This window comes from Melanerpes formicivorus, unplaced genomic scaffold (genome assembly GCF_026170545.1).
Source record: "Melanerpes formicivorus ecotype bairdi unplaced genomic scaffold, bMelFor1.0.p_v2 SCAF_28, whole genome shotgun sequence".
In the NCBI taxonomy this organism is placed as follows: Eukaryota; Metazoa; Chordata; class Aves; order Piciformes; family Picidae; genus Melanerpes; species Melanerpes formicivorus.
In genome coordinates this window covers 7,219,334-7,246,831 of record NW_027142380.1, presented here as the reverse complement: position 1 = coordinate 7,246,831, position 27,498 = coordinate 7,219,334, and the positions used below count along the sequence as shown (strand labels likewise).

Below are 27,498 nucleotides of genomic sequence, written 5' to 3'. Positions count from 1 at the left end.
CAAGAGCCACATTTGCCCCTTACCCCCAGACAAGGCACTGCAGGTGAGGTTATCTGGATGCTAGGTGAGGGACATTGCAGGTGAGGTTATCTGGATGCTAGGTGAGGGCCATTGCAGGTGAGGTTATCTGGATGCTGGGTGATCAAGCAGATCCAAAAGGTATAAATTGTTCCTTTAATAAAAAAAAACCAACCACCCCCCACCCCATCCCACTCTCCCACAACAAAACCCCAAACTTTTCAAGACCTATTTTTTCTGCCACTTTGGAGAGTGTGTTCCATTTCTCTCCTGCTCAGCCGCATACCTAAGGCAGCTTCTTCACCAGTTTCTGCTTGAAAGGAATTCCATTTACAAAGTTATTTGCTACCTGCAAACAGATGGACCTAAGAGAAGGCCTAATCCCAGCTTGGCATCAAGCGTTTCGTATGGAGCTCTGCAGGAACGATGGAGAAGTTTGTCACCTGCCACCAGAGTCATTCCCATGGAATGATGATAAAGATGTCTCTTTGGAGAGCTGTTGACAGATTTACTGACCACTGGGTCAGACTTGATTTCCCTTTCTTTTTGGTATTAAGAATAAGTTTACTTAGTAAAATGCTGGCAAGTTTTTGTGTTGGAACATGCCCCTGTGATGTCAGCAAAGTCACCCTTCTTATCCTTCTTCCACCTCCCCAAAGCTAGGGCAGACCTCCTCTGCCTTGGGCTCTTTCACAGAGCCATAACAGCATTATGTTTTGTGTATAATACTTTTCTTTTACTAGGGATATAAATCTCTGGTCTGCAGACCTTTAGTTTAGATATTTCTTTCATGAGCTTTTTAGGTGGGTCTTTTCTTTGGGGTGGGGGATTCCAGGTAATGATGACATAGTGTAAAAATGCAGCAGCTGAAACATATGTTCCCTTGCTTTGCCTTGTCTTATAGGAACATCATTTTTGCACATCACTATTAACAATGCAAACACCCTGAAATGCTAATAGCACTAGTAAGCTTTTAATTCCATGGAATTTATTGCTTGCTGTATTTCCATGAATTTATAACGCTTTGATTCTTAAGAGCCCCATTTAATCAGTTTTGCCTGGCACAGAACATAATAAACAACTTGCTGGTGCTAAAGTGCCACATGGGGGAGGCTGCTAACAAGAAAGTTAAATGCTTCTGCCACTAGCAGTTTCTTCGCTGTATTTTTCATGAGCTGTTACTACCAGTAATGTACTTTGCTAGCTTTAGAGCAGTGGTTAAACACAGTGACAAACCAAACAGCACTCCAGCGCTGTAAACACCCAAAGCAATACCATTTTTGTTCAGAGCTGCAGTTTAAAGCAGGCTCGGGGCTCAGGATCGTTCTGTGGTGATCAGTGATTTTTGTTAAAGGCCTCATTTTTCTTTATATCTTAACATAGGACTAGTAGGAATAACTGATGAGTGGTATTGATCAAGAAAGGGGGGAGGGGTGGGGGAGAGAACAAAAGTAAATTGAAATACCTTAAACCCTAGTTCTTGTTTGTTTATGCTGCTTGGCCATAAAAGTACAAAAAGAATGTCTTGAGTAGAAAAACACCAGATTATCGAGTGCTTTAAAGCAGAAAATGTCATTTGAGTCTCAAAACTGCAGCAACTTTATATAATTACCCTTTTAATTATCCCCAGTGGCCCATGAAATTTGTAAAATAGAGCATTGAGAGTTTGATTTACTTACATGTTGCACTTTAGTGTTATGCTCTTAATGAATATTGTTTAGTGCTAATGTCAAGCAGAGATTGCTGAGTGCTATAGAGAGGTGCCTGCTGCAAAGCTGGCAGTCAGAGGGGAATTGTGGACTCTCCACCTTAAATGAAGAGTGTGTACATATGTAAAGCAATAGACTATAATTTTTGTTGCTTAAATGGAGGCTATATTGATTTTATCTTCTGCATGCAAAGTGGCTTACTGTATTTTCTTTATTTAACCATCCTAGAGAAATAACCATTTTCAGGGCTTTTATTTGGGTATGCGACAGCATCTTCCTTGTTGTGGAGAATAGTTACATCCTTCCTCTGAAGGACCAGAACATGGGAGCAAGCTCTTTAATTTGCTCTTAGGACCTAACTGGTTTAGCCCTATGGTAATGGAAATAGCACTAATCAATATTTGATGTGGGGTTTCTGTGGGGTATCCAAATACCATTTGTTGCCAAGAAATTGCTGGAATAAGCTTGGGGAAAATGTAATCTAGAGTGTGGTCTAAAAAGCCAGCTAAATTAAACAAAAGTGAATGGAAACATCAGGGAATACTAACTGTAAAAAGAAATAAAGCAGAGTCTGAAGGGTTAGATAATAGGATGTAATAGCTGGTGACCTCTAAATTATTGGTACAAATCTGAGCGAGGTGGAGACTCAGCAGAAAGTATTTGCATTTGAAAATGGTTGTAAAGTGTTTTCAAGTGATGGTTTGGTCCTCGGGATCCATCTGCTGACAAGCTGGGGAGATTTGATACCGTGGGTGAACGACTGTCAGGAGGATGAGCTGTCATCTTCTTGCTTCACGTGCCACACTGTCCTTTCACCTTTTGAATTTAGCCAGTGTTAAGAACAGCAGGCAAGTGCTGGTACACGAAGTTGGGCCAATGGTACAACTCCTTTGGCACCTCCAATAACAGACATGACAAAATGCCTCCAGAGAAAGTGGGGAAAGCCTGAGGTTTTGCTTTCCTTCCAGATTTTTTTGTTTGTCTTCTCCTGCATTCACTGGTGCAACAGTGCTCCTCTTATCTAGCTGTGCACTGCTTTCACTGTCCTGCAGAAATTGCCACATTTTAGCATGGCTGCAAGTTTGGTAAACCGATTTCTGTAGCATTGGGTTGAAACTCTTGTGTCTCTAATTTGTGAATATTCCTCTAGCTTTGTGATATATGTTAGTGACATATAAATACTGTAGCTGGAGGAGAAAAACAACAGAGAAAAACAATTATTTTGCAATTTCCATGTAGTTTAGAGAAAATATGAGTTCAAGTCCTGGCTTTAAGTGAATGGCAAAAAATCTATTTATATCCTAAGGACCAAGATTTTATAATACGCATTTTTCTTGAAGTGAGCAAAAGAGTTAAGTGTTCAGTGTACAGCTAAAATGTGGAGAGGCAAAGTCATGCTAATTGTTTATAGAAACAGATTTCAGGGAACTTATTTCTGGAATCCTGAAATTTTGAATGTATTTATGTTTGAAAATACCTTGTTTAAAAGGAGCTCAAGGGAGCAACCTATGAAGAGGCTAATTAAGCATTTTTGTACAATGCTGAGCACAATGGGGCTCCTTTTTTGTTTGTCCTGAGGCCCCACAATAATAAACAAAATTACTGCTAATAATTGGGTGCCTTGATTTGAAGTCGTGCTGACTGCAGGACACAGACAGTGTCAGTTTTCACTGAAGTGCATCAAGGCTGACCTTGAACTTGTATCTGCTGATAAGAGCATTGCAATAGCCCAGTTGTATCTGAGATTGTGTCGTAGTGCTCAGTGCTGCTGCTTAGCTCTGCCCCGGTATTTGTTCTCTTTTTGTCTTGTGCCCTTTCTGTGGCCAAAGCCTGGGTGAGCCAAGCTTTCCTGATGCACAATCATCTCAGCTAGCAGCAACACTGCACGTTGCCCAGGTGCTCCTTGTGCCAGGACAGCCATGCTGAATTCTGGAGGGCAACATGAGAAGATAAATTAGTTGCAACAGAAATGGTTATTTTGGCTCTGTTTTATTTCATGTGGTATGTTTTCTGTCTCCTCTACCACTGTGCATGGCTGTGTCACTCCCTTCCGCTTGTACAGCTTTTTAAACATGTGTGGTATCATATCACACTCTGCTCTTACTACACCAAGAGATGGTAGAAGACAGTGTATTTGTCTGGTATTTGCTATTGAAAGGATTGGAAATTTGCCTGAAAGCCAAATTGCATGGCAGGGGATTACAAAATGTTTTAGTTTCCAAATCTGATTTTTTTTCCCCCCTTGTGATTTCTTTTTTTCTTGCTTGCTCAAAGACAAGATTCATCTTGAACACCCCTGACTGAGGTGGTGCTCATAACCACACTGGAAAATGTCCTGTGGCTTTGAAAGAGCAGCTGGTTGGAAGTAAGAGGTTTTTCAGGAGCAGTTAGGGCTTTTTCAGTTCTCACCCCAGCTTACTTCATACTCACCAAGCATTGGTGAGCCATGGTGACACAGCGTGGTCTTGACACTGGGCATTTACCAGAGGTACTAATTAGTCACAATGCTGCCACACCACAACGAATGGCTGCAGGTTGCTGCTGCAAATCTTGCATCTGAGAGATCACCACTATGATTCATTTTGTGTGTAGGCATCAAAATGTCAAGAGTTTTTGGCAGTCTTGGAGCCAATGGACTGTTCTTGGTGATGGTGCTAATAAACAAATAAATGTAAGGAAAGCAAAAAAAGCCAACCCTCAATCTATTAGTTCTCTGTTGTCCAGTGTATTAACTCAGTGTTGTCCTTTCACAGTTGTCCAGTGTATGAACTCAGTGTTGTCCTTTCACCCTAGTCTTGGCCTCATGGGTGTGGACAGAAATATGAACTCTCCTCTCAGAAGTAACTAAGAATAAGTGAAATTTCTGAAAGGTGGTTTTACTCCTGTCTAAAATTGGAAGTGTGAAGTGAAAGGTTAATAAGAAAACCTTCTGAACCTTGTGGTTAGGCTCCCATTTAGCCACCCAGATGAAGAGGGCTGAGGGTACCAAGCCAAAACTATCACACAGAGTCCAAGCAGGTCACTGTAGGCATTCTAGTTTTCAGAGTTGGTAGGCAATGGTTTTCTTGGGAGGGGAGAGGGGAAGAGTAGATGTTGGCTTTTTCACTTTAGGATCCACTTTTCAGATCTCCAGTTAGGATGATGGTCTTGTATTGGCCCTGAATTTCAGGTCTCTGTTTCAGTTTTTCATGTGATGTAGTTTGTGCTTTTGATGGCAGGTTACATGTTTTTCAGTCCTGCACGCTTCTTGCTTTTAGGGAAAGAAAGGAAGAAAGGAAGTTGTGCTGTGTTTAAATGCTCTTTAGATCTCTTTGCATATGCTTTTGCATATTCCTGACCCATCTTGCTTTGTTTTATGTGTTTGTAGCATTTTTCTTACACTTTGTGCAATCATTAGCATTAATGGGGATTTGCGAGTGTAACAAGAAGAGAACATACCCCAGAGTGTATTACTTAATTTCCCTTTGAAGTGGAATGAAGTTGTCCAATTGGCCATATGCTGTGATTTGCCATCGTTACGAATTGGTTTTGACTCCTTGTAGAGTGGGTTAATCTCTCCTAGGGAGCCTGCAGTTAATCACATTGGATTGTATACGGCATAGATAGAGAGATGCCACCTTTAAAAGCACCAGCAAGTTTCTGAGGCACCTTTTCTAAGCCAGGAGCAAGAAGTGCACAGTATAAACGCACAAGAACCATTTGTCCCTGCAAAAATTGTGCACTCACATGATTAGTGAGGCGTGGTATTAAATTATTTGAGCTTTGTGCATAAATATATACCGAGAGAAGCCTCGTAACTGGGGATTTTGAATATAGTTTTCTTCTTTGTGGGCAAATGCTCTGCTGTAGATCAGACTCAGAGTATTTTGGTGAGGTCTGCCCAGGCATGGCAGCTGAAGAACTGATGCTTCTTGCATGCGTGCTGCATTGTCCCACACCCAAAGAAATGCCTCCTCATGTTTTATGGGTGGACTTTGCAGCTTGATTGGAAATAGCAACACAGTAAACAGCAACTGTGTCTCAGAAATATCCCCAGCAACACAAACTGTCGCTATTTCAGCTTCTTTCTAAGGCCCCTTCTTGAGGGGCTGATCTGCAGCTATGTTACAGGCACTGTAACATAAGCTGCAGCACCAACCCTGGAAAATCTTGTCGTACAGCTAACAAATATCTGCAAAACCTTGTTTGTATGTATGTGTGCTTACATTTGAGATGCAAAGTTATATTTGAGTGTGCTTGGTTCCCTGCATATATAGCTGCAGAGCTGTTTCTAAGATCTTGGAAGAAGTGGGTTTGTAGTTTGATATTTTTTTTTTACTGTGTTTTTCTCACTCTGATGTTTATTAACATCTTCCCTGATGTCCAGTTACAAGGGATGGGCGCATAAAAGTTTACATCAAAATAGATTTCTCTGGAAGTGCTCTCTCCCTGCCATTCTTTTCCTGCTTTAAACCAAAACCAGTTCCATCCTGTTTCATCCTTTACCCTTCAGACCTGACAGAGAGGAGAGCTATTTTGCTTTCATCTCAGATCTACCTTGTCCTTTCCATTTTTCACTTTGGTCTGCTTGTTGATTTGAAGCAGCAGGTGTGACCAGCCATTGGAGCCCACTGCTAGGGAGAACATTCTGGCTTGCCCTCAGGAGAGCAGGAGGCACAGCACTTGTTCCTGCTCTTTATTCTTGTTTTTTCCCTCTGAACACACCATTACATCTGAAAGTCTCCTTACTGACCACTAGTGACTTGAAGCACTGAAACAGGAGCTAAGAGTCAAGGATGATGATTTTCTCTTCTGCTTGGCTTTGCCTGAGCCGAGACCTGTAGCCAGGCTCTCTGGACACGGTTCAGCACATTCAGGGACATGATGGACACGAAGGATTTGCCTATTTGCTAAGAGAGCTGCCAGTGCCTGCTGCAGCCTGCAGTGCTTTGGGCCAGTTGTCTTTTCCTCAGCAAAGAGCAAAAAGAGGGCAGGTGGCAATATGGAGGGCATCTCGTTAGGTTGAGCCCAGAAAGGTTGAAGGGCTGAGCTGCGATGTTGATTCTATCTCTTCTGGACCAAGGGCTGTACGCCTGGGAGAGTGATGCACCTCCATCTTCTTGCTCCCACTGCTTTTTCTCAAGGGTTTTGCAATGCTTAGTGAGTCTGGAGACACCTTCAAGCCAGCCACCCTGCAAGGGCTTCATGGTGGACAAGTATTTTGTCAGAGTTTATGCCAGTTCTTTTCCAACTTACTTTAGAGAGTGAACTAACAAGGTGCTGTATGGTTTTAGTTCTGCTGCACAGCCACCCCCTGACTTGCCTTCTCTAGTTCTGTCCCCTGCCACAGCTGGAATATGTAGGACAGACCTTCATGTCCTTAGCCCAGGCATTTAAAGCTAATGAGCAGTTTTGGAGTGCCTAACTGAGATTCTAGGATCAACAGATGGATTTGGGGTAATGTCCTTGTTCTTCTGTTTGGGTTTGCAAAGGTTTGACAGGGAATATCTTGATCTCCCTTTCTAAAGGTCTTTGTCTTGCCTCCAAAAGACAAATGTACCAAACACTGCAGTAAAAACAGACCCTACTCAAAAATATTTGTCTGGATCCTTTCCTGGCATGGAGTTTTTCCCCTCTGCAAAACAAACAATGTTTGCAACACTGGATATCTTGTCTTGGATATGAGATGGTTTCAAAAAATGGTTTGATACCATGTCTGCTGGTCAGACAAAAGAATCCATTTAAAAACAGTTCAAATGTAATGATGTGTAAATTGAGCTGAAGGACTGCTTCATGTCTCATCTCCTACCCCATTCCAGTAAGGTCTGTAGGCTGATGTGCTGTCCTGCAGGTCCTTGTGTAGTTTGGGAGGAAAATGTAGGAGTTGCACCTGAGAAGGAATTACTGCCAGTACAGCCACCAGCCACATTTAACCTTCAGTACGTCACCATAACACAAAGCATTTTAGGAGTGCTAATTACTATATCTGGTACCCTAGGGAGGCAATGTGTACTGTCAGCTTCTGTGGAAACAAATCAAACAAGAGTCCTTTCTCATAACCAAAACAAAAGGCAGTATGTTTTCTGCTTAATTTCTACTTAAAAGGCAAATTATTTTCTGTTGCATTTTATTACCCTTCATCTTCCTTTCTGTGTATCTGAATCCATTAGCATGATGATACCTGAGAATGAGTGAGTAAGGCCAGGAATAGGTTCCAAGTGTATGTTTACAGCTGCCGTCCTCAAAACATCCTGTTTTCTTCATCACTGAGGCTACTCTCCATGAATCAGACCTCTTGTGGATGTGAGGACCTCTCTGAAATGGCCAAGGTTGAGGGTGTGTGTGTGTGAGTGAACATGGGTGTATGCCTCTGCACAGGTCAAAACTGTGACTTTTGTCATTGTTATCATCAACATTTTGTTTCTCATGATCATTTTACACTACTTTTCTCTGTTGACTTCTTTCTCAAAGGCTTCTGTTGTGAGTGAATGTCAGTGGGCTTGGCCACCACTTCCATGCAGTGCAGAGTGGGAAGAGGGTATGACTTTGCAGAAACATAGGGTTTACCTCCAACCATAGAAATCAGGCTGTAAAAATGATTAATATCTCTCTTCTGTCATCCATAGATCTGACAGTGTTGTATAACTTATGAATTAAACATCTGGGAGGTGTACATGCTTTTTTATTCCCTTTAACAGTCACCAAACCTGAGGTAGATAAGCCACTGAATAATTTGCAGTCATCCCATAATGTTCCAGCAAGTTTTGGGAGCAGATTTTGGGACTGTCTCTCTTAACAGAAATGGCAGAATTGCTATTAGCGTTAGGGAGATCAAGGTGGCAGCTAGTGCTGTGTTTTACCAGGAGACTTTAACCTTCAACTCCATGCAGGACAGGCAGGACCTTTACCACAGAGGTCTCATTGGAAAGATCCCGACAAAGTAAACAGCGTGACACTTAATTTATCTACCCCAGAAACATGAAGGGCTCAGTCGACCTGATGGGATCTGTGGTTCCAGGGAGTCTAGGTATTTAAAACCTGATGCTCAGCCTGCTAAGCCATCCCCTGCAGCTTTCCTTAGTGCATAAGATATGAAAAAATCTCCTGTCCTGCAAAACAGATATTAAATTGGATACTCTTTCACCCTGCCACGATAAGAAACGTGGCAGAGAGAGGCAGGAAAATGGAATGCTGCTTAGAAAGAAAATATATTTGAATCTAACATAAAAATTGGTGAGATAGGAGGATTTTCAGTGCTAGTAGCAATACCCTCCCCAATGAATTGCTGAAAATTCAACTCTCCCTCTAGTTTTTGCACTGGATTGTGAATAAAAATGGTTGTGATTGATGAAGCGTTTGGTGTCTTACTGTAAGTTGGTCAAGAGGGACTTCTAAATCACCCAAATGAAATATTGCATTATCATGAACAGTAATATGTAACTGTTAAGTATGCCGTTGCTTATCATAAGCTCAAGCTCCTTTGGAGCTCTACCCAGTGAGAAATCTTTGTGAGCGTTGGAGCAGAGCCTCCGTAGGGTCTGGCAGCACCACGGGTGGGACACGCCGAATTCGGAAGGGACCATTCTGCCTGCGAGGTCAGCTGAGGCAACAGGGGCAGGGGGGGTTGCTTTTGGGTTTTGTTTTATAGAGAGGCTGTAAGGAGGAGAAGGTAATATGCCTTTGTTTGCTGAAGGGAATGGACCCATTAGATGTGAAAGCCTTGGTGGTAAGTTACTCCTTCCTGTTTGGGGCTTGGTACATGGTGTTACTGCAGGTCAGTTTGGGGATATTTTGTTGGTGTGGGGTTTTGGTGTTTTGTTTTTTTTTTGTTTGGTTTGTTGTGGGGTTGTTATTGTTGTTTTTTACATGAAGCTTTTTACCAATTCTGTGAATAGGCTAATATATGGGAAATCAAAGATGATGTTTCATGGGAAACCAGAAGAATAGCATTAAAAAACCCAAAAAGTAATTTTCTTACACAAATAAAGAGGCTGATGATGTTTCTAATAAAAAAAATCCAACCCAAACAAAAACAGAACAGAGTGAGCAACCCCTCCTGTTGTTTCCAGTATCACAGTATATAGGTTGGAAAGGACCTCAAGGATCATCGAGTCCAACCTATCAACACAGCCCCCATGACTAGACCATGGCACCAAGCACCACGTCCAATCCCCTCTTGAACACCTCCAAGGACGGCGACTCAACCACCTCCCTGGGCAGCACATTCCAATGACGGAGGACTCGCTCGGTGAAGAACTTCCTCCTCACCTCGAGTCTAAACCTCCCCTGGCGCAGCTTGAGACTGCGTCCCCTTGTTCTGGTGCTGGTTGCCTGGGAGAAGAGACCAACCCCTTCCTGGCTACAACCTCCCTTCAGGTAGTTGTAGAGGGCAATGAGGTCACCCCTGAGCCTCCTCTTCTCCAGGCTAAACAATCCCAGCTCCCTCAGCCTCTCCTCACAGGGCTGTGCTCAAGGCCTCTCCCCAGCCTTGTTGCCCTTCTCTGGACACGTTCAAGTGTCTCGATCTCCTTCTTAAACTGAGGGGCCCAGAACTGGACACAGTACTCAAGGTGTGGCCTAACCAAAGCAGAGTACAGGAGCACAATGACTTCCCTGCTCCTGCTGGCCACACTATTCCTAATGCAGGCCAGGATGCCATTGGCCCTCTTGGCCACCTGGGCACACTGCTGGCTCATATACAGGCGGCTGTCGATCAGCACCCCTGGGTCCCTCTCTGTTTGGGAGCTCTCCAGCCACTCCGACCCCAGCCTGTAGCTCTGCATGGGATTGCCATAGCCAAAGTGCAGCACTCGGCACTTGGACTTGTTGAATGCCATCCCATTGGACTCTGCCCATCTGTCTAGTCGGTCGAGGTCCCTCTGCAGAGCCTTTCCACCCTCTAACTGACTAACATCTGCTCCTAAATGACTAAATGTCAGCCCAGTTGTGCTAAGATTTCTATGTTCACAACTTTCCATTAAGACCTCTCAGCTGTTTCTGCAGAAAAGGATTAGACAAGTTGATGCTGCCTGGCTGTATGAGAAGATGCTCACCACCAGTTGGCCAGGCAGCCTTAGATTTCCTATGTTTTGTAGCTAAAAAGGGGAAGGTCGTCACACAGAAGGTGGGAATTTTGCTTTGGACATACCTGCCCAACTTCCATCTCAGGCTGGCCAAGCTACAGCTCTCAAAAAATGTCTCGCATGGGACTAAACCCTCTAGTTCCTCTGTAAATAGACAAAAAAAATGTGTGCAGCCCCCACCATAAGATAGGCAACATGTTCAGGCAGCTGTGGTTCATTTCTCTTGGGCCTCGTTGTCCGTGTCTGCACATTTTCCTGCTTCCTGAGCTGGCAATGTCTCCTCTCTATTCAAATCAGGTGGCTTCCTCTACCCCTGCCTTCTGACTGGGGGTCAGAGAGCAGGAGGAGGAAGGCAGTAGGTGAGGAACGGTGCCACCCACCTGCCTCCCTTGCACTGAAGTATTTTACCTGCTTGTTTCAATGTCTGTGCTCAGACACGTGGGAGCTTGGTGGCTTCTTGAAGAAGTGGAGATCAGGGTTAGTCATCATGTTAGATCAGTGATGGTCTCAGTCTCTGTCTCTGCTTTCAGGAGCATTTGGGGAGTTTTGGATTAAGCTTTTTGCCAGACTTTGGCCTATGACAGACCGCTCAGTAAGGAAGAGTTCAGTGCAAATGGTTAAAAGTTGGCAAATTTGTTAAGGAACTGAAAACAAGGTAATTAAGATGGGACATGGTACTTCGGCTGGTGTCATACCTGTAGGATTACTGTATGTATGCATACATATGCATAGTGCCAGGAGACTCTTCGCAAGTATGCTTGTATCATAGCTCAAAATACTAACATTTTAATGAGTGTGAAGTTAGAGGAAAGCCTTCCATGTGTGTCAGGCTTGCATCCTGTTGGGGTGAAGTAATATTGCTCAGTGGTCAAGGGAAGATAAAGCATAAGCTCTTCTCTTGCACTGCCTTGGAATGTGCCTTGTTGCTGACTCCCAGACAAGCATGAAGTCCTTCAATGACATCTCTTAAGGTATGAAGGAAATGCCTCCAGCTTCTGCTGTTTTCATGCATGGTCAGTTCAGAAGGTTGATCTTCAGAGGTAGAGGAGAGGTAATTTTGTTGCCACTTAGCAAAAGGTGCTGTGGAAACTTGCAGCTGCATGTGTTGGTGCAGGAGATGTTTTCATGTGAACACAATGAGGCTCAGCAGCTTGGTGGCCTCTGCATGGCCATGGCCAAGGAGGCTCCATTTGACAGCAAGCAATATTTACAGCGCAGGGCAGCCAACCCTGCCGACGATCCCCCCATCAATAGTGATCTTAACTCACACACCTACACTGAAACAGTCATTAAACTTTTATCTGAATAGGAAAGCTTTGTGTTTTCTTGACAGAACAGATTCGGTGGCTACTAATTTATGGTGCAATTTAAGAAACAGACGTCTGTCTGACATGTGCCATGTAGTTCAGCAGGTCACTACTGACATCATACTTAAAGTCATTATCTTTGCAAACTGTGCATTTTGTGTAGAAGCTTTTATTTATAGTCGGCCATTAAAATTGAGACCTGATATTTACTTTTCCACTGGTTAGGTTAAAGAGTGAATATGAACAAAAAGTACCCTCCTGTTACCGCTGAGCAGTTTACAAACTGTGTTTATTCACACGTGGACTCTTTGAAGCATTTAGGTTAAACCATTTTGGGCTTAGATGGGATGTGTTGGTTAATACATTTGGGGTTTCTACTGTTAAAGCAGGATTCAACACCAATTCATGTCTCAAGGGATGTGTTTTCTCTCTTCCTATTTCTTGTCCTCATCACAGAGCAGGTAAAGCCTGTGGTTTGTGTGTTGGACTTGCTGAGAAGTTCTTCATTACCAGGATTGGGAGGGTTTTGGAGGAGTTGGTGGGTTGCTTATATGATGGTAGTGAGAAGACCAAGATTGTCAGTGTTCTTGTCCATGTGTGAGCATTTTGCTGGGCCAAATTCTGAATTACCCTGTTTCCCAGCCCCTGATGCAATGTATATTTTACTCAAGGCACAGAGATTGCTTCTCTGCAAGGAGAAGGCGCTTCTCCGTAGAGCAGGAGCTGCTGTAAGCCACATAGGAGGTTCCCAAAGGGTGCAGTAAGCTGTGCTGTAGGATGTCATCATCAAATCACCTGTGATCCCCTGAGCCATAAAACCTACTGGCCATGTCTTAAGGGTCAGCACAGATCTAAAGAGTTAGAGACAACAGCCCTCTACAAGAATCAAGTTATTAGGGTCTCCATGATCTCTTCTCCCATATTCCCCAGTCCTCGTCTCCTGCCATCTTGTCTCTGATGTCAAATGCTTCTACCCTCAGCCATGCTGGATATAATATTCTTTGAGTGCTTAAACATGAATGTGAGTGCTGGGAGCTTTTCCACACCTGGTTTGTCTGTGGAAGAATCAAAGCAGCATAGGATTGCCCCCAGCCCATCAGGATAGGCTTGGCTAGACCTGAGCCCCTTCCCCATCCAGCCATGGGGCTTCTCATAAGGCTTCAGAATGCCGTCCCTCTTCAGAAAGGGTCATGAGGGGAGAGAAGAACCCTTTGGAATTGAGTGGCTGGTTAATAACTGTAATGAAAATGATTTTTGACCAAAAATTATATATTACCAGTTGGCTGAACTGCACAGTGTTCTTTCTGACTATTAACTAGGGCTGGGTTGGGTTTTTCCCCCCAGATCTTACTGCTAAGATCAGTGGCCCATTTCAATTTTTATTGAAACAAATAAACCCAATAAAAACACTTTACGCTGAGAGATGAAGCTCCACAATAAGAAAAGAAAAAAAAATAAATTACTCTGTATTGAATTTATTGATTTATTTATTTACTCCAACTGGAAAATTGAGTATTGTGTTAATGTATTTTATAAGAATCACAGTGCTCGATGAAATGGCTAATTTATTTTAGCGTATACCTAAATAGCTGGCAATTTTCAGTGAGACAGGCTAATGAAAATGATGCTATGAAATTGTCTATACTATGAGGAGTGATGGAGTCAAGTTATTATTGGTTGAGTGCTACGACGTAGTGAACTGGCCATCATGTCTTTGAACTTTTGAACTGCGACTTGGTCCTGTGATTTATTGATTCTGATATTGGCATGTTCAGTTAAGTTTTTATTTTGGGGGGGGGTGGTGGTGGTGATGAGGTGGGGAGGGAGGGCTGTTGCACATGAGGCACAGATGGGTAGTGTGTGGTGTCATTTCAGAGGTGTTTAGGTTAAACAAGATGGTTGAAAAATGTAAAGTGTGCTAACGGCACAGGCAGGCATGTGCCGTGTGGAAAGGCAGAGGGAGATGCCTGTAGGTACCATCAGATGTCAACGCTGATGTTCGGGAGCGCTGTGAGTTAGCCGAGTAGGAGCGAATTTGGCCGGGTAAGTGCACATTGTATTTGTCAGAGTAACAGTGTCTTTGTTCTAAATTGAGAGCCTAATCTCATAGCAACTTTGTTTGCCTATCTACCTTAAACCTCTCCTCGAGGCGTATCTTATCGCGCTGGTGCCTGGTACAGGCAGAGAGCATCGGTGATCTCTCTCAACAGACCTTGCCAGAGGAGTATTCCATTTTGCTGGCTATCGAGTGGCAGAGATGCTGAGTGGTGGTGCAAGCAGTTCAACAGCTTGTCTTGGGCTGTTGCACCAGAGAGCTGCCCCAATCTGCCGCCACTAAGATGTGCAAACTTGTTCTATGGTGTAGCTGCAGTTCCCTGCTAGTTCTGAGCCTGGGCACGCAGCACTCACTAGCAGCTGTCCTGTTCCTTGAAGATGCTACACTTGTTGTTCTTGGTAATTTGCTTAGGAAGTGGAATCCAGGTATTAAAATAATGTAATTTGACTTAAAAGTTGTTTCCCTACTGCAGAACTTCTCTCTTGGCCGTGCTCGTGGGGAAGCCTTTGCATGGCGACTGCTCTGAGCTCTGTTTCTGATTAAACCAAATAACTTGACACCTGCATTTTACAATTTGCTCCAAGTGCTTTATCCTGTAAAACCAGCAACTTCAAAGCTTTAAAGCCAGCAGACTTGCAGGGGTTTGCACAACTTAGCTCATCCCACCAGTTCGCTGCAAATTCTGTCAAATGCCACTGGACTTTCCTAATCTCTTTGCCCCCTGCTTTCAAAATTGCAATTTTAATGCTTGCCTTTCCCATCCCCAGTTACCCCCTCGGTCTGCCGTGGGTCTGGGAGATGCATGTGGGCACTATTGGATTGTTTTATTGTTTTTCAATGATTAAACTGACATGTCTTTATTTGGCTATTAAAAGCACTCCCCCTCCTTTTCCCACTGTGACCCACAACATTTTCATCAGCGAGCGGTTGGGAAGCTGGGACCACTTGCCTTTCCCCCCTCCCCCTTTTTTTATTCCCTCCTCTTTTTTTACATTATTTTTTATATTTTGTAAGCTGGTTTGCTTAAGACAGCAGACAAAACTAGTGGGAAAAGGCTAAAAACAGGACTGACACTAACACTATTAGCTGGGGGTGGGGGGAGAATATTTCCATTTCATCGCAACTCTGTTATTGTTTACTTTGCCATACACATCCTAATATGGTTACCTCCCTGTCAAAGCGGCCGAGCCGGGCTGAGGGGCCCCCTCGGGGAGACGCTTCCAACTGCTGCTCAGACAATAAGAAACAAACGGCGCAACTCCACAAAAGGGCTGCCCGGAAAATAAGTGTCAAATAAATCCTGCAGAACTCTTCCTTCCCGGCACCCGGCTCTCCCCCCCCCTACACCCCCCACCCCCCCCCGCCCCGTATGTAACCTGCGCGGTGCCCGGCGGGGATGGGGTGGCGGGGGGAGCGCTGGGTGCGATCGTGTCCCCGGCTCTGCCCGTGGATCATCCCGCGAGTGGGGACGGGGGAGCGGCGGGGAGGGAAAGGGGGGGCTGTGGGGGTGTGGAGGTAGCGCGAAGGGGGCCTCGCGGCGGGACGTCTCCGCGCCCGCTCCGCGCCGTGCCAGGTGCCGCCGGCCCCGCGGAGCCCCCCGGGCAGCCCCCGCTGAGCGGCGGCGGCGGCTCCCGCGGCGGTGCCGGTTGTTATCTGCAGCGCCAGAACAAAGGTAGGTTGTTCAACTCCGCGCTCCGGGGGAGGGACAAGTTATTTTTGGAGGGTTGTCTTCCCAGTGCATGACTGGTTGACCTAAAAGGAGAAGGGGAAGAAGGAAAAAAACCCCAACAACCCAACCCAACCCAGTACCAAAGCCCATGCTGGAGTTGGAGGAAGGAGCGGGCGTGCAGGGGTGCAGCTTTATGGAGCGTAGTTCGATTTTTATGCAACTTAAAGAAGCCGGAACCCCCTCCTCCCCCCTTCTCCGCCCTCCCTCCTTCCCTCCCCCTCCGTCTCTCTCTCTCCCCCACCCCCCCCGTAAAATGCCCTGTTATTTCTAGAAAATTGGCGTTGCTAAAATACTTTAATGTGTGCTCTGCTTTTATTCTTCTAAATAGTGATTTTTATTTGTCTTTGGCGTTTCTGGGTTTACACGTGCATATCCCTCTTAGCAGCTCTGAATTTCTATGAATGCTAAATAAGCTGTTGTAGAGATGAAACGTGAGGGGTAATTTTTACCCGAGGAGTGCAACTTTTCGGGTTGACATAATCTTGGAGGTACCGCAGCCCTTTCTGCGCCTGGCCAAGTGCTTCCGTGCCCTGTGAGGAGTTATCGCTTTTCTTAAACCATCCCTTTATGTCATCTATTTTTTTTTTTTCTTCTTTCTTTTTTTAAAGCCTATGTGTTATTCAGCTTCAGTGGGTGCTTTTCTCATCCTGCAGCCTGAAACACTCTTAGGTTTTGCTGCGCTCCTCGGTTTGTTTAGAGAGCGTAGGGCAATATTAATACAGAGCAGTAAAACCAGAAACAGTGGCGTGTCTTCCCTTCAGGGGAGTCGGCGAACCTGTCCACTTTCATACTGGGAGGAACAAGAGAGCAAATCCATAATTCAGTGCAAGAGCGAATGGACTGGCGGTGATAGATACGCTGGGTGTTATGTAACTTAATCAGAAATACATTTTTGATCGTAGGAGCGGACGCTGCGCTCGCGGGTATAAATACCAGATCTAGGTAAGTCTGGGGAAGAGCACTTCCCTTCCAGCCTCTATCACGCAGCATTGTCTTCAGTCCCTAATTCCTACAGGATTTTGGAAGGGGAGCAGTTTATTCTTGAATTAAGGATCGTTCAGAAAATATTTTAAATACCTGTTGTGTTGCTTAATTGACTCTCCTTCTGCTTGACTCTGCTGCTTGCTTTGCCAGTTGTTAGGGGATCTCTGGATTATTTATTTTTAGGAAGTCTTAGCTCCAGAGCAACCCTGGGTAACTAAACTGTTCTTTCCTTCTTTCTTCTTCTTCTTCTTTTTTCTTTCAAAGTATTATTTCTTCCTCATTCTTGGAGATTTCTTTTCTCTGCCTCTATTTATTTTTCCACTGAGTTATGCAGCCTGACCTGTGCTAATCAGAAACTCTTTTTAAAAATGGAGGACCGTGTCAGATAATGTAAATAAACTTTTGTGCCTCCCCCCAACTTTTCTCCTCTAAAACAGGGATTGATTTTTCTTTAAAAAAAAATAAAAAAGCAAGAAAAAGGCACATTGCCACACATTAGCAGTAAACACAAATAAATGCATTTTGCAAAATCAAAGGATGTCTTTTTAAACACATTTCTAGTTTTTTTTGCTTTTTGGGCCGTGTAGGGGATGATAAGAATTAGTAGCCTTTAATTAGACGTGGAGATATTCACATTTTACAGGGATTTATGTTAGAACATGGAATGGCGGGTGGCTTGTTTCCTCATTATGAATACTCCCTGCACATAATGAGGTTCATCATTAGTTGATGGAGTGAATTTGCCCTAGCTCTACCTTGAAAGGCACATAATTTACATACTACTTCAGAGCTTAGGCTTTAATGGATTCCTCGATGAATAAAATGAAAAGCTACTTTCTTTAAATTTTTGAACAGTGTTTTGATAATACGGATTTAATAAGACATTCAATTTCCTTGTTAAGTATATTTGAAAGTGCATTCCCAGTTTTAGCACAAAATATACTTCCCCATGTCGCTTTCTATAATATTGAGTAACATATAATCAAATATATCAGTGTAAACATTTAGGGGGATGTAGGGGGATTATTTTACTCTGTGTGTGGAAAGTGGCACTGGGCTCCTGTGGCCATGGCACCCTCATGGTTCCTACCAACCCCAAGCCTTCTAGAGCTCACCTGTACTGTCAAAGTACCACAGAAGTGGGCTTGCTCCTGCCTTAGGGCTCATTCTGCCTGAGGAGTGTTTTAACTGTGTATTTACTGTGTACATTTGTAGTGATGGATCTATGGAAATGTGTTGCTGGCTGTCAGGCTGACAGTGACAAACCTGCTGGTCCCACCTCCCTCTTTATTTTAATGAGACGAGAACAGCAAAAACTTCTCTGGTGCAGTTCCACCTCTGAAACTGCTGTGTAGATATGATTAGATTAGAGTAAATTGAATTGTAGGCTGCCTAATGTGTTATCATGTCATCAGCTTACTCCAGCCTTGGTCTACAGGGTAGAGTTAGCGAGAAATCTGCTTTTTCCTCCTTTCTTGCTTTGTCCATGCGTGGGGGAATGGGTGGATGGGGGCCACAGTGCCAAGTACGTCCCCTGTGTGGAGCAGGCTGGGCATGGCCAGCGCCTCTCCTCTCTGACACTTGCCAGTGCAGTGGAAGAGTCAGAGAGGCAAAAAAATCCAAAGCGAAAGCTTGTTTTGATAGAATGTTTTATTACCTGAAAATGATGAGCATATATTAACATTAATAGAATAGTCTGTGTCATTCTTTTTTAGGCAATTTACTTCTGCTGCAGACCTGTCTGCTTCAAAATCTTTCTCTGTTCTAAAACATATATTTGTTTAGGGAGTTTTCATTGAAGTGTACATGACAATTACAGCTGTTCATTAACAAAATTGGGTATTTGTTTTAAACTTTAACCAATCACTTTGATATGCTAATTATGGTGTAATTTAATTTGAGCCCTGTAATGATGATGCCGTTATTATGGACATAAATGATGCAGTTAAGCTGAGAGTAATCTCATTTGCATACTGTACATGCCAGTAAATTAAGCCCTTTCTTCGACTGCTTCAGCTTTAATTTTCCACTTCTTTTCACACAGCGCCTTTTCAGCCAGTCTCTTATAAGCCCACTTTGTAATAGTGCTGATGACTGTTTGATGTGGAGAGTTGCTGCACCACAATAATGCAAGACACAAGATGTAACATTTAAAGGATTCATTATCTTACTGAGTGTTGCTTTAAGAAGCTGGGATTAACAAGGGTGGAAGTGTCCTCTCCATGGAGCAATGTGGGTCTTCCTGGAAACAAATGTAATCTTTATTTTCCTCCTATTTTCGTGGTGTACCCTAATACTGAAAGGGATTCTTTAAGGCATACTGGCCTGGATCAGCAATAGCATGGCCAGCAGATCTAGAGAGGTGATTGTCCACCTCTACTGGGCACTGATGAGGCCTCACCTTGACTACTGTGTTCAGTTTTGTGCCCATTACTACGAGAAGGACACTGAGGTGCTGGAGCGTGTCCAGAGCAGGGCAGCGAGGCTGGTGAAGGGTCTTGAGCACAAGTTGTGTGAGAAGTGGCTGAGGGAACTGGGTTGTTTAGCCTGGAGAAAAGGAGACTCAGGGGAGATCTTGCTCTCAACTGTCTGAAAGGAGGTTATGTCAAGGTGGGAAATGATCTCTTTTCCAAAGTAATAAGCAATAGGATATGAAGAAACGGCCTCAAGTTGTGCCAGGGGAGGGTTAGGTTGGACATGAGGGAAAAATTTCCTCTCCGAAAACATTGTCAACCCCTGGAAAAGGCTGTCCAGGGAAGTGGTGAAACCACCATCCCTGGAGTGATTTGAAAGATGTGTAGACATGGTGCTGAGGGACATGGTTTGGCAGTGAACTTTGTAGTGTTAGGTTAATGGTTGGACTCAATGACCATAAGGTCTTTACCAGCCTAAACATTTGATTCTATGATTCTAAGGCCTTCATCATTATAACCTATAGTGCAACATAGAGGACGTGACCTTCTCTCTAGGATATTCTGTGGTGCTCTGCTGTTGCAGAAAAGTTACTGGCTCCAGTTTAACAGAGATGGGAGAGACCAGGTTACTTCTTGTATTGAGCGTGAGAGCTCCACGTCTACCTATGTGATGTGGAAGTGACGCAGAGTTGAAATCTGCAGTATTGTTTTTTTTCCATTCTATTTAATCCCCAGTTTCTCCTTTCCTGGCCCCTCCGTGAACTGAGCTTAATATCAGGTTGATTTTGAATTTAAAGATACGGTGCTGTGTGTTGGTATATCTGGTATTAGTGTTGTGGGGTTTGTTTTGGGTTTTTTTTAAGGGGTTTTGAAAGAATTAAAGGCACCAACACCGGGCAAAAATGAACTGCGTGCTGTCTTAAACGGTTAATCTTTTCCAATTTGCCATGTTGTCATTGAGCTAAAGTATTCTCATAACACTGTGGCACACAAAGAAATCATGTGAAATAAACAGGGCTCTTTTTATAGCTGCTTACTATTATGGTTAGATATTTTCATAGTTTAATACCTCTGGAAGTAAAGCCCATCTCAAGTTTTTAGCAGCAGTTGGCCTCTCAGAAAGCCATTGTTGTGTGGGTAACCAAGTTAACTAAAGATCATTATTAAAACCTTGCAATCCTTTCCTTACACAGGGTCCCATGACCAAAAATAGCTCATGCAGTTGCCCACAAACATGCAAGTTAATAACTTCCTGGGTGAATAGTGTAAAAACTGCCGATTTCCAAAGCATGCACGCATCGGCCCTTGCCTCCACCCCTTTATGGTACGCTGTAAACAAATGGGAGGGTCTGCTGTTTACCAACTGTCCAGCATTTAACAAGATTTCAGTTTTTATGGTTCCCGCCTACACTTGGTCTCAGCTCAGCATTTCTCACATGCCATTTTGTTTTCCAGCAGCCATTCCATGGTAGCTTGACCGTGCACATGTGCTGGCTGTGGTTGTTTTGCAGCGAAGTGCTGCCCGATGGTGATCTAAGCGCTCTGCTGAATTTGCCACCCCCCTTTTCTGGGTAAAAATCATGGTAATCATTCCCAACAACAAGTCTACTGCTCTGAGCACCAACTGTGCTGGCATGTAGGATTTAATTTCTTCTTTTGTACCTGTTCTAAACATGGCCAGTGCAAAGAAGAGCATCTGTGGAGACAAGTACGAGCATAGGCCATGGTCTGGTTCTTGGCTTTCACAGAGCCCTGGCTTTTAACCTGTAACACCAGAGTTGAGATAATGACATGTGCCAGGCAGTTCTTCAGGTTGTACTACATCAGAGTGCAATGTCAGAGCTGGGGGCCCACTTCAGAAGCAAAATGTGCCCAGTAAAGGTAAGGCTTCCCTTTTTCCTTCTCTGAGGTTGTCAGCCCAGACATGGGGTTCAAACATGAGCACACATAGGAGACAATACTCAACAGCCGTTCCCTTGCCCTTTGTGCTTAGAGCCTCGAGCTACTCAGGTTGATGATGAAACGTGGTGCGAGCTGACTCCACCCAAGGACACAGGGAGAAAAAGTGTTTCTCACAACACTGGGCAATGCAGACCAAGCTCTCCCCAGGAACTCCAGAAGGTCAGAAATACTCTAGTATAATGATGGACAATTTCATACTTCAAAGCTCATGGAAAAAAGGAGTTCCTGACTTCATCTATTTTGTCAGTGTCCCTGCAGTTCAGCCCTTTCTTTTTCTTCTAAAGAGAATGTGTGTGTTGCTTTAGGATGTCATAGGCTGCAAAGGAAGTGCTGTGTCTTCAGCTTTTGTAAAAATGAGTATGCTGATCATCTCTCTCTTGGGTCACAGAGAGATTTCTGGCCCAAGCAGACAGGTGAAAGTAGGATGGACTGAGAGGTGTGGTAAGAGAACTCCTTTGGCACTTTCTGACATTTTGTGGACGTACCAGTGATTATAATGTTCTGTGCAGAAACTTCAGTGTTAATCTTCTTGGGAAGTAAAAATGTTTCTCTCAAAGTGATTTTGGTACCTTGTCCTTAACGAAGCTGTGTTATAAAAGTGGTCTTTACAAAGGAGGTTTCAGGCATAGTTTTTCCTACCCTCTTTGTCCTAACAAAACACGTATCCTTCCTCCCTTCAGAGGACCTCTGGAGTTTTTTCTGGATAAAGAAACTAATTTATGAAGCTGATTTTACCCTGTGTCATTCTCCCTCTTTAATCTGATCCTGGATGGCAATTTTCAGTAAGCTTCTTCTTCCACACTTTGCAACATAAGAACCTTTTCAGCCCAATCAGGTGGGAAATTAAAAGTGATACCAGTTCAGCTGATGTACTGTGCAGCCCTGTTTGAGCATTTCTGCCTATGCAGGATTGCTGGGTTCAGAGAAGTTTTTTTTGCATTAGGTAATGGCAGCTTTCTGCAGAAAGTTATTTTGGGAAGTTTTGAGCTTCATGAGAGATAATTTCTCCTTTTACAGCTTTGTTTACAAACAGCTTTGTTCTTCCCCTTTTCCAGCAAAACGAGTATTTCTTTACAGAAATACTTATGGTTGAGAGCAAAGCCACTGAACCTCCCTCTAGAATCACAAATAGAACAGATTAAAGAGTAATTTATCATATGCTAATATACTTACCCCATCAAAGTCATGGGCGTCAAGACGTAGAAACAAAAATAGACCTCTGATCTCTATCTCCGTAATGCTTTTCAGCATAGAGTCTCTTATTGTTATCCAGAGAAAAAGCTCAAGGGATTTGTGATTGTGTTTACCACTAGCTAAAGAGAACAGTTGTCTGTCATTGAAATTACCCAAGTGCCAAACTGTTGCCCTTCCACATTTGCCTGAACCAAATTCACTGCAAGCTTTGAAGTGTGAAGATTCCATGCTCCCATTCTTATCAGTTCGTTCCTATTTGTAAACACTGCCTTTCATGGCTGTAGGTGGTGGACAGGTATTTTTGATGAGAAACACTTGGAAGTACCTTGCTTTTCCATCATGAGACCTTTCTAGCTGTTCCCAATGACAGGTGGCTGGCTGACCCAGAGAGCATCCTGGAAAGGGTGATGTTTGGAAGCCTGGGTGAGTCTGCCTGTTGCTACTGGTCCTGACTGTACACAAAATAAAATGGTACAGGTCAAGTAGCTGTTGGGGTTTCTCTAATCTGTAAGTCTTTAGTTCTTCTGGCTGCATGTATCCTCCTCCTTTTCCAGCAGCAGTTTTTCCTGTGACTGGAGAATGTGAATGCCTGTGTAAACTGGCTGAGTGGACAAAGCGATGTGATGAAATCTCATTGAACAAACATGCTTCAAGCAAAGCCATTAGTAAAAGCACTTGGGTTGAGCCACATGCTCAGCCCCTTCGTTTGCTCCTGCTATTCCTCTACCACCTGGGGAGTACATGGAGCAGCAGTGTAGGTGTGCACATGCTGTGTGGTCACTAGCTCATCCTGTGATGTGTGCCTGCCTCAGGTGTGAGTCTTCAGCTCTGACCCTGTTGAATTTGGCTTTGTCTTGGTTTCCCCTCCAAATTAAACACTTACCCTAAGGATGGCCTTTCAAAAACTATGTTCCTTTTTTCCAGAGCTGCAAATTCTTGAGCTGGGCAGCTTATGTAGTTTCCTGAGACCATCACTTTGAGGAAGCTGACTAAAACAAATGCTGCTTTCAGGTGCATGGCCTAAATCAAAAGCAGCTCTGTTTGAGTCCTCTGAAGTTCTTCAGGGCTTTACCATTATTAAGAACCATATGGTCCTGGGCAATGGTCTTCTGTTTTGCATGGGGGAAGGGCAGTGTCTGGTGGCCCTCTGCTCTTCTGCTTCAGGGGTACAGCATGCAAAGGCCAGCCACAAGCAAGGAGGGTTTGTTGATGTGGCTTCAACACATGCATGCCAACACCAGAGCTGTCAGAGATGGGACAAGCAGTCTTGTCCTTGCACAAATGCTTGTTTTAGAAAGACTTACCTGAAGGCAGTCTGCCACAGCTGGGGAGACTCGCCTGTTTCTTTGCAAACCGAATTCAGCCATGGACTTTGGGAGTAACAGGAAGGCTGTCTATGAGAAGTTTCCTAGGCTTCATGCCAAACTAAGGCTACTGGTGTATGTTCAGCAAAGCTCAGATACCTGCTGTCCATTTCTTCCAGCTGCAGGATATTTCTTCTGTTGATTGGTGTCTCCTTTTGCAAAGATATGGTTGAACCTGGGTGGATGCACTACAGGCTGGATGAAGAAAGCCCATACAAAGGAGTGGGCAGTCTTTTGCAGTTTTACAATGAAACAAATATGAAAAGGGAGAATAAAATGATAATAAGCTAAATTGGTGCCAAATGTATGGGATTCCATGTGTGCACAGTAAAGGGAAACCCAGCTCCCATAGCTTTCCCTTGGAAAATGACTTGTTCTGTATTTAGAACCCATGTGGAGGATAACCATATAAATGTGGTTAAACAGTGTAGGATTCTGATCAAAGGGGCAATTATGAGTAATAAAATAGGAAATATAATTATTGCTACCATTTCGGATCTTATAGCCAGGGAGAAACCTAGCAGCCAGAGAGGGTAAAAAACCTTAATGCTAAGAGAGGAAAACCCCAGATTTCAGCTTCTCTGTTGATAGAGAAAGTTGGAAAGTAAAGATGGATTTCCTAGAACCTCTGAATTCCCAAATAAATAGTAATTAGAGGGGCTGAGAACAACCTGACTGTTGGCTGTGCTGAATTACAGCAGAAACCGAATTCCCAACTTCTACACAAGAAAATGTGCCCGAGTTGGAGCTGTAGCTGGGTTATTTTCACCAAATGTCCAGCACATATGCTGCGCTTGCTTTTATTGTTCACCGTTATGGTGTCATGTCTCGCTAGATTGTGCTTTGCTACACACCTCCACCCCCTGACAAACTGGCCCTATATATACATGTAGGCAGAATATAGGGAATTAAACTGTGTGACAGTGAACTTCTGGGTTTTTTTTTATATGCTTGACAAATGTTTTTTAAACATGGTATAAATACATTGTACAGTAGGATTGAAGTGTTTGAGGGGCACATTTTACTCCCAAATGAAATGTGTGTGTTTTGGCATCATATTCTTCTGGATTATTTTTTTTCCTCCCCCTAAAAGAAGTATTTAATATTTTAATGACACCCTTGTTTAGATAATACAGGTTTGGACGGTATTATCCTCTGTATGTTGTAGTGTTCCTACTGACACGCCTGGACAAAACTCACCACCTAAAACCCTCAGGCCAGATTTTGGCTTTTGCTGTCCTCAGAGGGAGGGATTGTAGCTGCTAATCCTGTAATAGTCAGATTCTTCAAGGTAGCATCTTCTGTCCTCCCACGGGTTATATTCTGGGTTTTACCTGACAGTGTGAATATTGCTTTTCAAAGGCAACATAAACCCTTCTGCAGGCTCTGCTCATTCCCACTTCCCTTCAATGGGTCTTGTCTGGACATTTCTCTTGTTCCTTGCTGTATCTTTTCTTCTTCCTTTCTGATCATAGAGAACCACCTCTTCTAAACCTCTTCCCCGTGATCCACGTGCCTTGCAACTGATGCCTCTCCAGAGGAAGTGCAACGGCAGCTGGGCTGATGCCATCACTTTTCAAGGCTGTGAGGTCATGCATTCAGTCCCCTTGCTGAAACGCCAAAGCCTATTTAGAGTCAGGGATGTAAATGCTCCACTCAAAAATAATAATTAAAAAAATAATCTCATGGCTGAGTTCTTGGGAGGAATGGGCACGTCAGCAGGCATTGGCTCTTGCCTGTTTTGATAAGGCATTTCAGGGGGTGTTTATAAACTTGGGATACTTAAACAGAAAATAGTTTCCTCACCCTCTTCCCTCTCACAGGTGGGTGAGTAGCTCAGGGACACAGCGAGGGACACAGACTCCTTATGCCAGCTTCCTGCTTGACTTTTTCCAATTATGTTAGCTAGGTCACTTGGGTAACTGCTTTGGTGCACACTTGGTGCCACCACACCCAACCACGTGTCAAACTTTCCGATGAATGGGGGCTTTAGCCATCCCATGAGCTCCAGTAGTAACAGCTCATCTATTTTATAGACCTGTTGTAAGCCCTAATTAACGCATGGTTGTGAGGCATGTGGTATCCCTCAGATATGTGGGCCCTAAGAAATGTTGCAAGGTTTTGTTTTTCACCTGCAGGGTAGAAGCTCTCCTTCCCCTCCCCGTGCAGCCGAAGCTCCGGCTGTGTTTCGGCGTGGAGTCACACCTGAAGGCTATGGGCTTTGTAATGCACTCAGGTGAGCTTTGCTCGCACGAGAGGCTTTGATATACTAGAAAACCCCCTCCAGAAAACTGCAGGAAAAACATTTCGTTCCGTTAGCATTTGGGGTAGAAATGTGCTGTAGATTAATCCTCTTTGGAAAGAGATTAAGAAATGTTCACTCCTCCTCCCTCCTCATGTAAGAGTAGGTAATGTTTATTCTTTCTTTATTAACTACAGACGTCAGAGAAAAAGGACTGTTGCCCTTTGATTTTATTTACAAGGCAAAAGTGAAAACTTGTTTGATCATATCATGGCTGTTTAGCTTCAGTGTAAGAGTGGAAGGGAATGTGTTTCCAAGCCCTATCATGTCTAAATATATTATTTTTTCTTCTATTTAGTTATCTCTGAATTTTAAATGCAGCATCCTTGGCCTTACTTATTTGTCAGGTTGAGTGAAATTGCTTCATGCTCTGCTTACGGAAATAAGCTATTTAAAATGAAATTGTCTCCAAGAACTGAGGGATTTTTGTGACTGTCAACTCTGGAGACTTGGTTTTTGCAGAAAACTTGCTTTTGTTTTTCAGCAAGGCAAGAGGAGGTGTGGGGTTTGATAGGCTATGTTCTTGGTCAAGACAAGATTTTTTTTTTCTCCCTTATTCCTTGCAGACTTCTCCTAGTAAGGTATAAATTGCAAAAAAGAGAGGACTACTCACCTGAGTTTTACTGCTTGCAGCCAACATCCTCACCTGAGCCATCCATACTCAAAAATTGCCTATGATGCTCAGCTGCAAAAGCAAAGACCTCCAGTGGCCATGTGCCCCGCTGTAGAGATGCCAGTCGTGAAAACACTCACTTCGAAAGTGTTATTTGTTAACAGAATAAATGAGTAGTTTTCAGCTGCCCACTGATTGCTGCTAAGAGAGCAGTGTGTCAGTGCTGGGTTTATTTGGTGATCTTTTTGCTGCTGGTTTTTACTCAGTGTTTTGTGATACATAGCTCTTTCTGTATATACCACCAGTTAAATCTCAGATGTGGCTGTGTGAGCACAGCAAACTGAAGAGCCCATTCAGGTGCTAAACAACAGCAATTTTTCAAAGGGAAAACACCAGCAGGGACGTGCTTTCCCCAGGCAGATGGAGTGGAGGCCTGACCTGACATCTGGGAGATGCTGTGTATTCCAGTGCAGTTTGGTATGCAAGTTCAGCTTTCGTGGCACCACAACAGTTTCTCTCTCCCACTTAACTGCTTGATTTCCTTGGCAGGTTCTCTGCATTTACTGTCCTAGAGGTAGGTTCAGAGGAGAGCACAAAAACCTAGCTGGTTTGGAAACTGTTCAGTATACTTGGCATCTATTGAACCCTCAAGCTGCACCGTGTCTAACTTGTAAGGCTCTGGAGGCTTTGCCTGTTTCTAAAGGTTCCACTTTTTCTGGTAGCATTTTCTGCTCTTAAGTATTGATCTCTCTTACACCTTCAAGATCTTAAAACTGGTTTGGAA

The 27,498-nt window shown here is 43.8% G+C and overlaps 1 protein-coding gene across 10 annotated transcripts in view; it reads left to right on the top strand.

Annotated features, from left to right (window-relative positions):
* The window catches only part of FOXP1 (forkhead box P1), a 405,896-nt gene that overhangs the window by 183,082 nt on the left and 195,316 nt on the right, over positions 1-27,498 (top strand). Inside the window, exon 1 of one of the 10 annotated variants that reach the window (XM_068154359.1) lies at positions 16,741-16,823. The exons of the other annotated variants lie outside the window; for them this stretch is intronic. The gene's annotated coding sequence lies outside the window, so the exon portion shown is untranslated. Of the gene's footprint in view, positions 1-16,740; positions 16,824-27,498 lie in introns of those variants that run through there. 10 annotated transcript variants of the gene reach the window in all.